The sequence below is a fragment of the Protopterus annectens genome, chromosome 11.part0 (assembly GCF_019279795.1).
Source record: "Protopterus annectens isolate FY-2018-M chromosome 11.part0, PAN1.0, whole genome shotgun sequence".
Classification (NCBI taxonomy): Eukaryota; Metazoa; Chordata; order Ceratodontiformes; family Protopteridae; genus Protopterus; species Protopterus annectens.
Window position 1 is genome coordinate 523,146,311 of NC_056745.1, and position 18,005 is coordinate 523,164,315.

The 18,005-nt window shown below is 39.0% G+C and overlaps 1 long non-coding RNA gene across 1 annotated transcript; it reads left to right on the plus strand.

The window, feature by feature from the left end:
- Positions 1 to 243: 243 nt before the first annotated feature.
- Positions 244 to 16,830, plus strand: LOC122814831. The gene is made up of 2 exons (XR_006366902.1): positions 244 to 457; positions 16,603 to 16,830. It is a non-coding gene; the product is annotated as an uncharacterized LOC122814831 (long non-coding RNA).
- The last annotated feature ends 1,175 nt before the right edge of the window (positions 16,831 to 18,005 follow it).

Here is an 18,005-nt window from a genome sequence, read left to right on the forward strand (position 1 = left end):
CATTTCCACCATCTCTCTCTCCCTTCCCCGTTCAACTCTAGTCTGCTAATTCAAGGAAATGCAACACTTAATTTAGCTTATGTGGTCAATATGTCATACATACCTATTATATCCACCTAGAATTGCAATAAAGAATAAGAACTTTAAAATCCCCATAGGTTCGCCTACAAACTATAGACAACATGCATGTACTAGCAAATGATAGTTGTCACATGTATGCAAATGTTTCGTAAAAATATTTTTTTATAACTTATTCAGATATATTCTATTGGCATTTAAGACATAAAAATGTATTCTACCACAATATTAAGGTGTAAACTGTTTTATATTGTTTATTCAGAGTGCTTATATTCAAGTGATCTCCTTAATAATGTATTTCCCTTCTCTTTTAGTGACACAGCATGTACAGTTTGATGGCCAGCACTATGGTTACCTCTGCTTCTGTGAATCATTTTGTGTAAGTTCAGAAACTCTCATATATAAATGCAGACATTTTTGTTTATTTTTGAATTGTATGTTGCAAATCCCACAATGCAATGAGGACAGAAAACAGATCAGTGTTCCCAAATTTGTCTGCTTGACTTCTATTATCTGACTTAACTGAACTTTCTGTTTCTGCAACAGCCCTTGGCAGAACCCTCTTCTTTCTTGGTAGAATTTGCCTAACTGATTGAACATTTAAGCCACAATTTAAATGCGTCATGTATCTCAAGGAAAACTTGAGCTAAAAACATTGGCATTTCCCATTACCAGAAAGTCACCAACACTGTTTAATGTTTAAAATATGCAAATGAAATGAATACATAACTAAATCTGTTAACATCATAAACTGATTTATTTATTTATTTAAAATTTGTTTGTCGTGAAAGTCCAACTGGACACAGGTCCTTTTCAGCGGAGGCCGGGGGAGAAAAGCTCCAGTTAAGCAAAATTACAAGTTTGAGTTACAATTACAGGTAATGTAAGACTTCACAAAAGCATAAAGTTTATATACACTACAAAAGAAAAAGGCTTGTCTGCAAGCAAGCTCAAAGTGTCAAACATAAATGCTACAAAAGGATAAATATAAAATGTCTTAGATAAACATGTGCAACAGACATCACAGTATGAGTATATACATATGTACATAAGTAATTTGTCATGCTTGGGAAGAAAAAGAGACTCCTGAGAGAAGGAGAAGACAGATGCCTCAGTTAGGATTTATTGGGAGGGCAATGAGATACAAAGTTAGTTAGAGATGTAGAGTTGAGGAGTTAGAGGTCTATTCAGGGCAGTTACAAGAACAAAGCCAGGAGTCTTTCTGGTGTAGTTTTAGGAGTTTTTTAAACTGTGTTAAAGAGCAGCAGGTAGTAATTTGGGTGGGCAGTTTGTTCCATATGTTAGGGATGTAGTTTGAGAAGAGTGATTCTCCAGCTGTGTTATTTGTTTTGGTGGTGCCTAGTAATAATTTACTATTAGAGCGGAGGGGTCTGGAAGTGATGAATGGTTGTAATAGTTTTTGGAGGGCAGGAGATTTGTCTGGTCGATGCAATATTTTGTGGGCAAAGGATAACCGTTTAAAGCGTAGTAGCTGAGGAAGTTCTAGTAATTTTATTATAACAGGCTTCAAGTTTGGTTAATTCAGATTTGCAGAGGTTGGTTAGGATTGGGGAGGCATATAGGAGGGAAGATAGGAGCTGCATGTGAGCAATAGTAGCTTTTGAGTGTCTAGTTAGGAATTATTTGTTTCTGTAAAGTAAACCTAGTTTATTGTGGACCTTCTTAATGTTTACAGTTATGTTCCTTGTTTTGGATGTATTTATGCCCATTCTATGTTATCATTTATATTTTTACTTGTACATCAGTTAATTTTCTTCTCTGTTTAGATTTAGAAAACATTTGGAACCTCTAAGCTTAGTATGTCATATTATATGTTGAAAGTGCATTATATTTCCCTTCTTGTCCTGTTCTTGCTTTCACATCTGCATTTATTATGTTTGGTCTGGCAGCTGGTGCAGAGGTTAAGGTTGTGAGCTATAGTTCCTGTGGTATTGAGTTTGATCTCCTTAACTACTGTATAACCTTGAGTAAGCCACTTAATCAGCCATTGCTCTTGGGTTCCCCTTGAAAATGGACTATATCCACTGGGTCTACCTTGTTAACAAATAGCATGAAACAAAATAATTCTATGAATATTTTGTGTCAAGAGGATTATCATCTCTGTTCCTTCCTGTTTTACATTGGTTATACAATGTTAAGTAACCAGATTTGTAATTTACATGGCAACAAAATCATTTGTCTCTTAGTGCTTTTTGATGATGCTGTTTTCTAGTTATAGTTATTCTTATTAGCTTGTCTCTTCTAATTCATTCCACCCCAATCCATTGAATGTGAGGTAAAAAAATATGTTGTTGGTCTGGACATCAGATATTTTTATTGCAACATGAAGAAAAATTGTTATCCTTGCTGGAAAAAGATGAACCTTGATGCCATTCTTGTTTAGTTCTTTGATAAGCGGTAGGATAGCTCTCCTTTGGCCAGTAACTTTGCTATAATACCCATTGAAAATCTAATTCTGTTTCTCTCTGTCTTAAGAGGAGGATGTGACCAAGCACTTCTTATGACCAAATCTTTAGCAATCCTTAATGAGTTTCACTTTGATCAATTTTGATGATTCTCCTTTTTTATTTGATGGTTTGAATAGTGCCCTGCATGCTCTCTCTATTCCATTTGACAAAGCTCCTTGTAAATTAAGTGTTTTTGTAAGTCATACTGTAAGAATGTTCCTCATATTGTCACTTAAATTTTCTGGCACACCATATTTCCTCTTTTTTATTTGTTTGGGTCATCCACTTTCTCTAGGCGGCAGTTATTTTTGTGGAGAAATTCGGTACTTGATTCTTCCTCATTTAGCCTTCCTTCAAGACCATTTCCATGTTTTCATATGTGCAGAATTTTAATGTGCAGTATGCCCATTTTTTTGTAAAAATTATTGAATATTTACTCCTAGAGTTTGTAGTTCCTTTCTGATAGTACACTCTTCTGACATTGCTTTGGAGTGGCTCATAATTACAGATGAAAAGATATTTAAACTGACAGGAAATTCTCTGAATGTTATTATTTTGTTTTGATCCAGAGATACCTTTAAGCTTTTTTGAGTTGATTCATGCCAAAAAAACTGCAGTAATATCTTTACTGGTAATAAAACCTGTCCGTGTTTCATGTAGATTTACAGACATTTTTTTTAGTGCTGCTAACAATCAGCCATCATGCCATGCTTCTCTCTATTCATAACTTTTGATGTTATCATTGTTTAACTTTACTTACTAGATAGCTATTTAAATGTTTGAACAATATTACTAGACATAAATATTCCAAAAGACCAAGCAAGTGATACACAGTGTAATAATCCAATAATAATATCAATCTGATGAAAGAAAGGAAATGCTGTACAGGCAGAAGATTTTAATGGTAAAACAGTGGTAAGTCCTTTTGCAGATATATACTGCTTCATCAGACCATAAAAATATTTAAAAATATACATCTTTATAAATGCACAAATAAAATTAAAAGCAGCCAATGACGATAAATATAAAAAATCACGTGTACATCATAATTAAGCATACTAATTGATCATCTAAATAACCCCTCTGTTCAATTTAGGTTTTAAAGAAACTTTATCATTCAAACCAAATCGCTTGTCATCTTGTAAATGTAATATTCAGAAAAGCTCTCTACATTCCATCTTATTACTTAAGTCTCCTAACCTGCCATCATCAGCTACCATTTCGATCACTTTAAATTTGAACTTATGTGTACTTCCATTTTCTAAAACATGTTTGCTAAATTGTTCCTCTCATTCATTGACTTTATATCTCTAACATGCTCTCTAATTATCTCTAACATGCTCTCTAATTATTTTTAACAAGTAGTTTTGCCAACCTAAAAATTATTTTACAAATCATACACTGTGCCAGATATACAAGATTTTTTGAAGAACAGTTGGCTAAAACTCTAAAATGACATTTTCTATTTGTTCCTGGATGTATGAAAAAACTCTCACTGTTAGATGGCAAAAGTTACACCTACCACATGGGAACATACCTATGTGATCCGGGTCATTTGACTTCTCATTTTTATAACAATGCATCAGTTTTAATGACTTTTTGTTTCTAAATCTAAACCTCAGCTTAGAACCTATAACACCATTTATTTGTTTGCCCAAGGTCAGAATATGCCAGTTCTTCTTTATTACATTACAAATCGCACTAATATTGTTTGGATTATTTAACGACACTAGTATCGCTTCAGTAATAAAAACTTTTTCATTCCTTGATGTATAAGTCATGCCGTCACTTGCAGAATATTAATGTCTAGCCCTCTTGCTTCACAAAAAAAAAATACCCTCCATTGCTTTATCTATTTCTTTTCTGCCAAATCCCCTATCTAAAAATTCTCTTTTCATAGTACTCATTTGTGGACAGAAATATTGTTTTATTTTATTAGTTAGATGCCCATGTGAAAGTCTGAATAATGTAATTATGTTACTTCTTAGGGTGACATATTATATTTGTCATTATACTGACTAAAGTTGAAAGAAACTGTTGGATTCTATGTATTTGTGAATGACCAATTTTAACGAGTTTGGAATAAAGTGTGTAGTCTGGGGTAATGCCAGGCTAAAAGAAAAAACAATTATAGATCAGTATGTATGTATGTATGTATGTATACCTTTAAGAAGTTTCCCATGGGCTTGCACAAGTGTAGAAATACTGAGCACGTCCGAGCCTGACTGCCGTTTTGTAGTAAGCTGTAGCAATGTAAGCTTGCATGTTTGTGTAGTCTGTCAGTCATTCAGTTTGTTTATATTTTGTACTGCTGCGATCCATCCTGATGTGCTTCTGTGTAATAAAGCATATTAATGAACTATCCCACCTGTTCATCTTCAATTGTAAACTAATAATGAGTGACATGGTGTCAGAATGGGATCCAAATCTAGAATCAAGACTAAAAGGCACTTAGTTAATGGTGGAGGAATATTGCGGGATGGATCATCCCTACTGCATGTATAATTCACAAAAGCAGGTCAGAAATGAATTCCAGGTATCAAAACCTGCTTAAATGATCTCTTATTCAGAAAATATAAAACAAAGCACTCAGAACATTCAAAACAAATATCTAGTTAATGAAATGTCCAAAACTGCGACAATTTGATAAAAAATATTCAAAATAGTTATGAAAATGTATGAAGCAAAGTCTGAATCGCATAAAATGAATAAAATAAGGAAAACAACCACATTTTTTCACTATGTGCTACTTTTTCACATTAATTAAAGCTATTCAAGATATCCAAAATATACAGAGTGTGCATGTTTGTGCAGTATTACAGTACAGTTATTTCACAAAGTACAGTATTTCAAAGAGTTTTTTTGTGCATTTGAATGTTATTACAAGTATTGGCTGTGTGCGCATATTCATATATAATTACAAGGGGCATTTTTTCAGTGTGTTTGGGCATACTTTGTTGGCATGGCTGAAGGATTTCGAAAACCAGGTCCACTTGTCCTTAATAATAATATTGCAGAGAACTGGAGAGTGTTTGAGCAAGAATATGATATTTTCATAAAGCTACATTTTCTGTTAAAGATGACCGTACAAAGGCATGTATTCTGCTTAATTTAGCTAGTTCAGAAGCCATAGAAAAAGAACATTCATTTATGTATGCAGCTACTGTGTTTGTAGGGGGGAATCACCATATAGTGGTACTGGCTGAGTCAAGGGAAGACCCCAAGTGCTTAAAACATAAATTTAGAGAAATGTATAACCCTCAAATGAATATTACGATGGAAAGGCACTTATTAATTTTTTTTCTTATCACTATCTAACCACTACCTCTGCTTTTTTTCTTTTTTATTCAGGTGCTATATCCCTCTACTCACCCTGTCACAAATCTGCTAACCTGTATGTGCCTCACAAGATAAACCTGCATGTTGTATCTGGAATTCCCTATTTTATTTTATTGTACCCAGACTTCGTTCAAGGTTAATCCCTCTACTTATATATGTACACACTGCTGTTTGTAGCAACATTTTTATTTCTACTAAATTGTAACAGTTCCTTTTACATCACCACTCCATGCTTTAGCCCCTCTCCCATTTCTTCTTCAGCTAAGGACCCTTATCCCTAGAGACAGTCCTGTCCAAAGTATCAGACTCTACCTGCCGTTTGCTCTATAATGCTTAGCCCTCTTTCTGCTTACCTCATCTCTCCTCTCTTGTCATCTACTAAGACCCTTTCTCTTTTTGACTCAACCTCCTGTTTCTTATTTGCAATTACCTTATAATTTTCCTAAACCCCAGCCTACATCACCCAGTAATAGACATTTATACTTCTTATATCTCCTAAAGCTTGTATCTGATATTTATATTTCTGAAATCCACAGCCTCCAACATATATTGATATAGATACTGACATCTAAATTTACTTTTTTTATTTCTCTTATCCTCTGCCTCTAATAGACTCTGTTAGCTATTAATGTAGTTTAGATCAGTCCTTCACCCTTGCTTTTAAGTAACTGCCATATTGTTACCTGATTTTTTTCTTTCTAGTAATATAATAATATGCTAGACCAGAGCCAGTCCATTCTGTTCGCCCTCATCAGGCTCACTACGCTCCTCTATCCTACCCCATTCCCACCCACCCTGATTCGATTTCCTTTATAGCTATCAATCTTGACCCCACTCCCACTAACCTCTAGCTTCCTGTCCATCTTAACCAATCTAGTCTAATCAATCCCATCTACATCCCTCTTCTATCTCTACACATTATAGCATATGCCACTCTCCCACCCACTACTTCCCTCCCCTCTCCAATCCTTTGCTCTGATACAAACCTTCCCCAATCCCACGCTCATCACTCTCTTGCAACACTCTCTCCTTAACCTCCACTATGTTTCTTCCTTTCCTCTCATCTCCTCTTCTCCCTTTCCTCACATCCTCTCTTCTACTACTCCTTTTCAACCTCACCTCATATCACACTTTGCTAATCCTAAATCCCTACTCCCCAACCTCCTCTCACTATACTACACAGTCATATACTCACTACTCCACCCCCATATCATCCCCACTCTTCTCCTGTGCTGAATTTACTCTTCCCAAAATCAAATTCCCTCCTATGTTCTCTTCTCTTTACATAATCAAACAAAAATTTCTCTCTTTCTCTCTTTTTATCACACTTCTCCTCCACCCCTTCAATACCCTCCAACTCTCAGGTAACATTCACCCCAATCCCAGCCCCGATATTAAGCCATCTACTCATACCACAGACTATCCAACCCCTTTGTGCACACATAATAACCCCAAACATCTATCCTTTTACTCCATCAACATCCATAGTATGTTTAATAAGATAACTGAATTCCACTCTTGGATAGACCAATATTCTCCTGACATAGTTACACTCACTAAAACATGGCTAAAACCTCACAACACAGACAATGAAATTTATTCCCCCCAGGATACAACATCAAATGCCACGACCGAACACATAAACAAGGTGTAGGTGTTGCTAATGTTTACTCTGACCTCCTAACCCTAACTCCCCCCATCCAATCCTTCCACTTTTTTCACCCAGCAGAGCTCTATGGAAAATTATAAACCCAACATTTACAAAACCCTAACAGTAGTTGCCATCTACATACCCCCAGAGATAACATACCCTTTTTGGAACAGATTCTCCAATGGGTGTCTGACAATATATCCAATGAGACCATAATTATTGGTGACATCAACATCAATTGGCTAACCCTCTGCTCTAACTCTCCTACTGCCAACATAAACCTGTACAGATTCACTCAATTTATCATCATAAGCCCACTAATTTGAGCTCCAACATTAACTGGATTCTTGTCTCCAGTCCTAACCTCTATCACTACACTGAATCCCTATCAGACTCCATAAGTGACCATAGCCCAATATGCATCCAAAGATTCTCTCCCCATCACTGTCAGCCTCACAAATTTAAAGAATGCTGTAGGCTAGCTAACTTTGACCCTGAGACTTCTAACAACTCTTTCCTAGCTATAGACTGGTCATTCCTATTAACCCTACCTCTAGATGAAGCTGTACTTCAATTTAACTCCATCTTCCTTAACAAACTCTCTTGCTCCTCCCAGAATGGTTAGAATCAAATCTCTGTATTCTCTTTGGCTCACTAACTCTACTAGGTCTCTAATTCACAGAAGAGATAATGCAAGGAAACTCTGGACCAAAACCAAATCTCCCTCCAACTTCCAAAAATATAAGGAGCTCTGGAATCTGACTAAAAAGCACATTATCAATGACAAAAAAGCTTCTATCACACACCCCAAACTACTACACCCAGAAACCCAAAAACGTTTTGGAATATTATCAACCGGATACTCCACCCAGGCAATCTCTCTACACCCAACCCCTCCCCCAATAACACATTCCTAGAAACTGCAACTCTTTTTAATTCATATTTCATTGATACCATCAGTAAAAATATGTAGACTTCCAACCCACCCAATCTTTCACCTCGGCCCACCACCCAACTACACAACTCCCCTTCTCACTGAGACCAGTTCCTACCAGCTGCATTAAAAACCTTCTTAAACTAAAACCATGTTCTTGATAAGCTGATAAATTTCCTCCTCTTTTTCTAAATACTGCTGCTAAGTCTCAAGGCTTGCTGGTATAAAAATATTCCCTGTTTCTAAATCCCTGCATAGTTCACACTGTTCAGAGTTCTGCACTGTCTTAATTTTTGCTTGACTAAATTCTTTATACATTTGCTGGCATTGGTTTCTGATCTGTGCTGAAACTGGTTTTCTCCCACCCTATTCCTGTTGTGTTCTTAAAGTTGGTAAAACTGGTCTAACAGCTTTTGTGTTATCTGATTGTCTCAAGGCTTTCTGGTATAAAATATTCCCTGTTTGTAAATCCCTGCATTTCACTGATAAAATCTATTTGTGTTCTGACTGAGAGTGCTTCTTAAACTACCTGGAAATATAGAGCTGATAAGTATTTTTTTTGGCACTTTAACTGTTCAGAGTTCAGCACTGTCTTAATTTTTGCTTGATTTAATTATTTATATATTTCCTGGCATTGTTTTCTGATCTGTGGTGAAACTAGTTTTGATCTGGGACACTCATCCCATCTCTTTAGCTCATTCTACCTAATACAGTGATCATTTGGGAAGGCCAAGCCCTTAGTCCCGTAACCTTGAATTATCTTCTGTTCCTGCTCTCTCCTTTTTTACTTTAAAAAAGACACTTTATTCAGCTGCTTATATTTTCTAATTTGTGTTTCTTCCTACTACTCTGTTACTTCAGCTTGCTTTGCTTTTTCCTGATACTTGCTGTCTGTTCTCTAAAGTGTTCAACTGCATATTTTCTGTTGCATTTATTACTGCTTGTTTACAGACTGTCTAAATTGTTAAGTGTTATTCTTAAGTGTTATTCTAAGCTCTTAGTTTTGGTTTAAGCACTTGGGCTTTAGGCCCACCCCTTAGCTCTCCCTGTCCTTTCTCCCTCAGATTCTGACAAATATGGATGGACAATTTCCTACAGTTTCTCCTGCCAGTCTGGTTGATGTGGACATCCTGAGACAGTGTAGCAAATGCCTCATGTACACGGACAACCATCTACTACTACCACCTAGGAACATAATCTGTGAGTGATGCAATTACATTAGGAACCTAGAGTCTAAGCTCTCTCTCCCTTAAGCCAGTATATCTGGTACTGAAAAGGTTGTCAACACAATCACTACATCTCAAACACCACCCAAACCTACACAACACACACCTACATATGAGGAGGTCCTCCACATAAACATACCCAAACAAAGGAGACCTGTGAGGCAAAAGCACACACAATCTCCATGGCTCTTCACACCACATACCATGCATAGTCCACACACTTGTGCCTTACAACCACTAAGGATTCACCATAAACCCAACATATTAGTTATAGGAGATTCCATTGTAAGACTTACAGATGTGCCTCCCACCAGGCTGGATAAGGAGAAAGTCACAGTTAGCTGTCTATCAGGTGCCAGAATCTGCCATATCACACACACCCACTCAAGTCTCTCAACAACAGGTACTGTTATGACTCTCATAGTCCATGTTGGTGTGAATGACTTGAGATGTACCTCTTTGGACTATATGAAGAGAGACATGACTGAGCTCACTGATTATGTGCCCCAGGCAGGTATGTCCCTAGCCTTAAGCAGCATTCTGCCTTCACCCAGAATGATGTCCCAATACAAACAGAACATGATTGACTTTAACAATTGGCATAGTTTCTGGTGTCATTCCAGGGGGATCCAGTACCTGACAGTCTGGGAAGATATGATTGACAGACCATGATGCTTTGCCAGAGATGGCCTGCATCTGTTTCACCTGGGCTTCAGGCTTCTGGCAAAGGCTCTTGCCTCCCCTATAGTGCCTTTTTTAGGACAAGTGATATGGTTAAAACTGCTAACATAAAAATTTCAACAAAACACAAATTAAAGGTCATGCTGCTAAACACTATGAGTCTAAACATGAAACTGCACTCATTACAAGCATTCCTAACCCTGGAAAATGCTGACATCTGTGCAGTCACAGAAACCTGGTTCAAAGCTGCAGACACCACCCCAGCCTTACCTGGTTACTCACCTATCATACATTCAGACCCAAACTGTGGGCAGTAAAGCCAAAGGAGGTGGAGTTTTAATATACATTAAAGACATACACACCTCCAGGCTGGTCAAACTGTATGACACACAGGAGATACTCCAGGTGCAGTTAACCATTGACAAGACCCCTATTCAAATCATAGCTAGCTACTGGCCCCCAAATCTGACTCAGGATGCCCAATCCACCTATTTGGACCTGTTCGAATCTATCAAGATTCACCCTTTACCCTGATCCTGGGTCACTTTAACTTTCCAAACATAGACTCGTAGAACTATTCATGCCAGAACACAAATGCCCAGAGATTCCTTGATTTTGTCAATGCAAATGCCTTGGAACAGCTAGTCAATAGCCCCCACAAGGGGTGATAATATATTGGACTTAGTGTTAACAAACATGAGTAAGCACTGCAGCATCCCAATAGTATCATCCTCCCTGGTATTATCCGACCACAAAGCAGTCATTTTCGAAGTCACCATCTCCCGCAACCCCCATCTAGCTAGGATCAGACATAAAAACTTCTCCAAAGCTGATTACAGCCTCCTCAGGGATTGTATAAACAGCTTCACAGCCCCCACCCCTTCTGTAAGAACTGGCACCAATATCCAAAACTACACCAAAGCACTATAAAAGCATTTATATAGATGCATGGAATCAGGAATACCCAACAGGACTAAATCATCCTCTGCAAGGAAGAGTAAACATGTCTGGTGGACATCTGCAATAAATAAACTCTATAACAAAAGGAAAAAAAATTGCTGTCCAAGACCAAGAAGAAGCAGGTGCCCAACTAGAAGCAATATTTCCTTAGTGTGAACAACCAAATAAGAGCACTAGCAAAATCCTCCAAAGCAAACTTTGAGTCCAAATTGACCACATCTACTAGAGCATATCATAAGGCCTTCTTCACATATGTCTGCAACCTCAAGGGAAGCACCCAGATCTGTTCAGGACTGGTGGTCAAGGACATCACATATACAAATGCCATAGATATAGCAAACTTGCTGGCTGACAGATTCAGTGATAACTTTACCCCTCTGTTACCCCATCAGTAAATCAGGACATCCCCAGTACCTGCCCCTTCCCCTTATATCTAGGGAAAAGGACATCACTGCTCTCTCAAAGGTAAAAAAAATACAGCCTCCATGGGACCTGATAACATCCCAGGCTGCATCTTACGTGAACTCATGCAGGAACTTGCAGCACTATTAAGCACCCTAGTCAACCAAAACCTGAGTAATGGCTTCATTCTAGCTGAGTGGAGGACAGCCACTGTCATTTCTTTACACAAAGGTGGATCATCCACAGATCTGGGAAATTATAGACACATCAGCTTAACTAGCCTGATCTGCAAGGCCATGGACCAGATTATCATGGATCTCATTAACATGGACATTTGCAACCTCCAAACACTTGATCCCACACAGTTTGGCTTCATCAAGGGGAGGTCATGTCTGCCAAATTTGGTCGACTTCTTTGAGATAGTCACCAAAGCCATGGACGAAGGGAAGACTGTGCACACCACCTACCTTGACCTGGACAAAGCCTCTGATGCTATTCCCCACTCGGGTATAATAAATAAAGTCTCTCAACTAGGCATCAATCCATATGTTACCAGATGGGTAGCAAACTGGCTCACTGACAGAACTTACGTAGTCAAAATAGGGGAAGCCACCTCAAGCAGTGGACCCGTAACAAGCAACGTACCCCAGGGTTCGGCCTTGGGGCCTCTGTTATTTGGGATATACTTTTCTGAGGTGCAGGCCAAAACCAGTGGTCTATGGCTGACCAAGTTTGCAGATGACTGCAAGCTGGGTGCTGTCATCAACTCACCTAGCGATGTAGACATCTTCCAAGAGGGTCTCACTCAGACAAATGACTGGTGCCAGAAACATGGCCTCAAGCTGAATACCACAAAATGAATCATCATTCCCTTTGGGGAGAGTGACGTCCCCACAAATTATCACATTAATAATGTCCTAAGCAGTCAATCCATCGTGAGGGATTTGGGCACCCAGGTTGACTTTTGACCACCATGTTGCTTCCGTGGTATGGAAAGCATTCTACATGGCCCACCTCATAAGTAAGGGTATCTTATCCAGGAACAAGGAGGTTATAACATCCCTGTATTCTTCCCTTATAAGGCCCATTATTGAGTACAATGCACCTTTTGGCATGTATCTCACAAAGTACAACCAGCAGCTGGATAAACTACAGAGGTTCCTCACCAGGAGAATCCAGGGCCCCAAACATTTACCATACAGAAATAGGTTAAAAGCCCTATCCCTCTACTCAGTTTCATGCAGACTCTTCAGAGCTGACTTCTGCCTGGCATACAAGGTGATCATGGACCCCACCTTGATGGGACTGCTGCATATCCACAAGTCAAGCTCCATTCGAGTAACCCACATGTGTGGCTTCAACCTGGTCAGTGACATCAACAGGACTTGGTGGGACAGATTTGTATCCCAGACACTCCCTCATCTATGGAATAGACTCCCTCTCCACATCAAGCAGAGTACCTCTTTACCCATTTTTAAGTGTAAGCTGGATAACTGTATGGGAAGCAGAAAATATACCCCTGGGATTCCACCCATGTCCCTGCTGGACAGGGGTATTGGGTGGTGATTTGTCTAAACATGGGCTAAACTCTTGGCTAGGCTTATAAGGGCCTCAGGGACAATAGCCTAGTAATCTCCTATGATCCCAGTCTTCATTCTCATAAATCACTCCATCAGTGAATCAATTGTCCCAATTTGGAATAAAATCCACACAATACCAATCCACAAAGGAGGCAATTCCACTGAACTCTCTAATTTCTGTCCTACAACCATACTCTCTCCCCTCTCCAAAATGCTTGAACACTGTGTTCTTAGACAATTCTTATCCTACCTCACTCAAAAAACCTGCTCACCCCTACCCAGCATGGCTTCTGCTCCCACCATAGTACCTCTATTACTCTCATCTCCTTTACTAACACAATTTCCCTTGCCAGAGATAACAATAAACTAGTGTCCTATCTATTGTTAGACCTCTCTAAAGCCTTTGATACTGTCTCCCATTCTCCTCTCCAAACTGTCCCAACTCAACCTATCTACAGAAACTTTCTCTTGGTTCAACAGTTACTTCACAGACAGGCAATCTGTCAAATGGCTGTCTGCCCTCTCTCCCCCTTTCTCCCAATCAAAATGGGTGTCTCTCAGGGCTCAATTCTAGGTTCCCATCTCTTTAACATCTTTACCAACCAACTACACCAATCCTGTCCCCAGTCCTCCCTCATACAGTACACAGATGACTCCACTATCATTGTAATTGCTGACAACCCTACTGACCTGCTCACCCTCACATAGAAATCCTTCAGCCACACTGAATCCTGGCTTACTAACAACCAACTCATACTCAACCCCAAAAAGACAAAACTCTTCCTCTTTCTCCCTAAATCCTTCTACCACCTTAAAGAAGACCTGCACCAACAGACTCAAAAAAACTATTTAATCATGGTTTGCTGTTTCCTACATTTTAACACCACTCTGTGACTATTTAGAGGTTTTTAGATATTTTTATACATAATTTCTGAGTCTGATCACATGGGATCTGGCCAGGAGCAGCCTTCAGTCACCTGGTGCCCTAGACAAAAGGGCTCCATGGTTTGCCCTCCTACTCCACCGGGTGCCCCCATCCTGGTATACCTACACCAAATAAATACTGGAAAAGTGCCCCTGCTGCACCAGTGCACTAGGTAGCCGCCTAGTTGGCCTATGCCTAATGCTGGCTATGGGTCTGGCATCTTGAAATAATTCTGATTGTTTAGTCTGCCTCTAAGTATCTCAGAATGCATTGTTTGTCTCAAAAAAATTGCATCATGTCTGCCACTTTTTCCCTAAAGCTCCTGTCACTGCACTGATTTTACAGGCATTCACTGCTGTGTTGTAGTCACCTACTTTTGGTTAACATTGTATACTTTTTTAATGACTACTTCAAACATAAGCAGTGCAAATACCACAGAACAGAACTGAAAAGTGCATTTTATTACTCTTTCTTTTTAGAAATGCTAACTTGATTTCATTTGTGAAGCCTGATTTCTAGTTTTTCAAGGTATCTCTCCTCCCCCCTCACACCTACCTTCCCTAGCTGTCAAAGAGCTAAGGGTAATTTGACCCAATATCTGCATGTGACTGACAGCTCACAGCAGGTGACCAGACTAATGCACTGTTTTCTTGTCAGCCTTTCCTTCCTTACAGTGGAACACTTTTTTTGTTGCACTCTTCCTGTCAAATTTAGATCCAAGCTCCATAGCACTGGGAATAATCACTGCTTTGCAAAGCAACAAACTCCCACTTTTTTTCCTTCCAGTTTGGTTAAATAGCTAACAAATGATAGACTATAAACATGATATATTTCATGGACTTTCATGACAGCAGTCGCATGTTTTTTAAGTGGTAATTTAAGAAAATGATGGCATTGCATACTTCGTGTAAACTTATCTAGTGTTGTCGATTAATTCTGACAGACATCTGCTTCCTATGTAAAAAGATGCAATTAATGTTTACGCATGGTCATTGTAAAATTATGCTCTTTGTTCTTGCAGCTGTTACTGTTGCCTGTACTTCCTCACTGTATTTTGTCACATATCGGTAGGGCTCTTCAGCAAAGAGAGATTATAGTTTGACATTTTTGCTGGACTATCATAGTTCCAGCAACAGCCAATTTTGTGTTTCAACCACAGTTAGAAGTACACAATCACAACCCAAAACAACTACATATACTCCATCATATCATGGTTTACTCAGATTTTCACCAGTTAGTATGCATTGTATTACTACAGATTTTGTTTTCATTCCACTATGTCCATTTACAAATAAGCATGCACTCTCTCCACTTATCTGTATAAATATACACCCTTCACTAATTAATAATCTTAAATGTCATGTCATTTTTAAGGGCAGCCATGATGGTGCAGCAGTCAGCACTGCCTCCTCACAGCAAGAGGTTCCCTGGTTCGATTCTCAGCATGGGTGTCCTCTGTGCAGAGTCTGCATGTCCTCCCTGTGGTCACGTGGGTTTCCTTTGGGTGCTCTGGTTTCCTCCCACATCCCAAAGACATGCTGTAGGTGGATTGGACACTCTAAATTGGCCCTAGGCATGAGTGTGTGTGCCTTCTGTGGAAGGTTGGGCGCTGGGCTGGCAACTCGACACCGTAAAAACTCCACTGCCAATCATGAGCAGACAGGTGATCCGCTGTAGTGACACCTAACCGGGAAAAGCTGGAAGAAGAAATGTCATGTCATTTTTAAATTTTAAATATGCTTTTTGTGTTCCTTTCCCATTTTATAATTCCACAAAACCAATGTGGGCCAACATGAATGCTTTGATGGCCAAGCATTAAAAACACCAACATCAGTTTCATTTCACTCACCCAGATGCTTGATGCCACTGCATGGACTTACTGTGGAAATAGTGACTGGCTTCCACTACATGCCTCAGCAGTATGATATGGACTGTACTGGTTATATACTCCTGTGTATTACACTGCTGTCAAAAATGGCCACTCTTACACAGTATATTGGCGCTGTTGTAACAGATCCGACATGCCCACTGACCATTACCTACAAATAGGCAGCTATTCCTGTGTCTCCCCCCGCCAACATGGCTTTCCAACAGGCTTAAGGTGTAGTATCTATGAATGATAACACCATGTGTTCAAGCCCCATTAAAGTGTACTGCTGTAAACAGCCATTAACTGTTTACTGAGTAACAATTTTAACTGACGTCCAGTGTCACATTACCATTCTCTTCTTATGAGACAATTATAACTGTTTTACATGCTGTTTGCTGACCAGTCAAGTGCGTTCTTTTGTCAGTAGAAATACATTACAATCCATGATCTGATCACAGGGTAATCTTTTAATCTTTCTTTTCCTGCAGGACAGACAAGCAATATGCATCCACTGACACAGAGGACAATTACTGCAATGTGTGCTTCACAATGAAGTTACTCCGTACTTAGTAGCGACAAGTTAAATTGTGCATACAATCCAGTCATGTAACTGTAAACATTTTTGAAATACTGCACCAATAACATGTTCGAATGCCATTTTATGTGAGAAGTTGTTTATTTTTGAGGTGCTTAATAAAAAATACCATGACACACTGGTTGCCATAGGTGCTTCTTTTTTATACCTATCAATCAATGTCTGTACCTGATTGCTTTAGAGCCTATTACTGTCTGCCTTTTGCAATAATCTGGAGTCTCAACATTTTGAAGAACTTACCATGCAGGGAGAAGAAGTATTCTCAGCATCACACTTCCACCGCTATATAGAGTGAACTAGTGTATAGACATTACAACTAGGAAACAACAGCTGTTCCTCTAATACAGGTTTGTCAGATTTCATGGAAGAGGAAAGGGAAGGTAGAAGAGCTGTTTGCTCAAAAGGACAATCGTTGTGCTTCAATGTGGAGAAGGCGGCTTATGAATGGCAGTAGTGACAAGTGAGGACAGGAACAGTATTGCCCAGTGTATTCTCCACAGTATGCAAAAGATGTGAAAAAAGATAGATATCCACAGGTGACAGTAAGAACTCATGTTGTTTGCAAACCATGCTAAATTAAATTAAGGAGATGGTAATAAGGCAGCCATCTTCAGATTTCACCAATGAGTAAGAATGTAACCAAGTGATGTATTTTCTGTTTGGTATAGGCAAGTTGCTTCTACAATTTCTTGAATTTTTGATATTGCGCTGTCATTGTTGCAAGATTTTGTGGCCATCTTTCACTCTGTACTATTCTCCAGTTGTGAACTGTCGCCTATAACTTATGGTATTTTTTCCTACATGATCTTGTACAGACTGTAAGTATGTTTTTAACTTGCGCTCACACACATCAAGGAAATAAACATTGATCACAATCGCCAGGTCATGCTGCCAGTTAAATCCTGTCTGAAAATAACTGCTAAGATGTTACCACACTACTACAAAGCCAAAGCAATGCATTTTATTCAAGCTTTCACACAAATGTTATCGGATGCTTCAGTGATGCAACATTACTGCAGTCTATCCCTTTGCCACAATTTTTTCTGATGCTCTCACTTCACCTGTGATTACAACTGACAATCTACAACCACTGCAGGAACACAACTATTTAGAACAAAATACTTAGCATGTCAATTACATTTCGCTCACTGCATTCATTGCTATGTCAAGCACCACTGACTTATTACTCTCAGTAGTACTATTATCGCAATGTCAGTGTTCCCCTACAGGATCCAGGGGATCCATCATTCCAGCATATCCATCTGTCCCAACTTTTTCCAGACATTACACAAGACA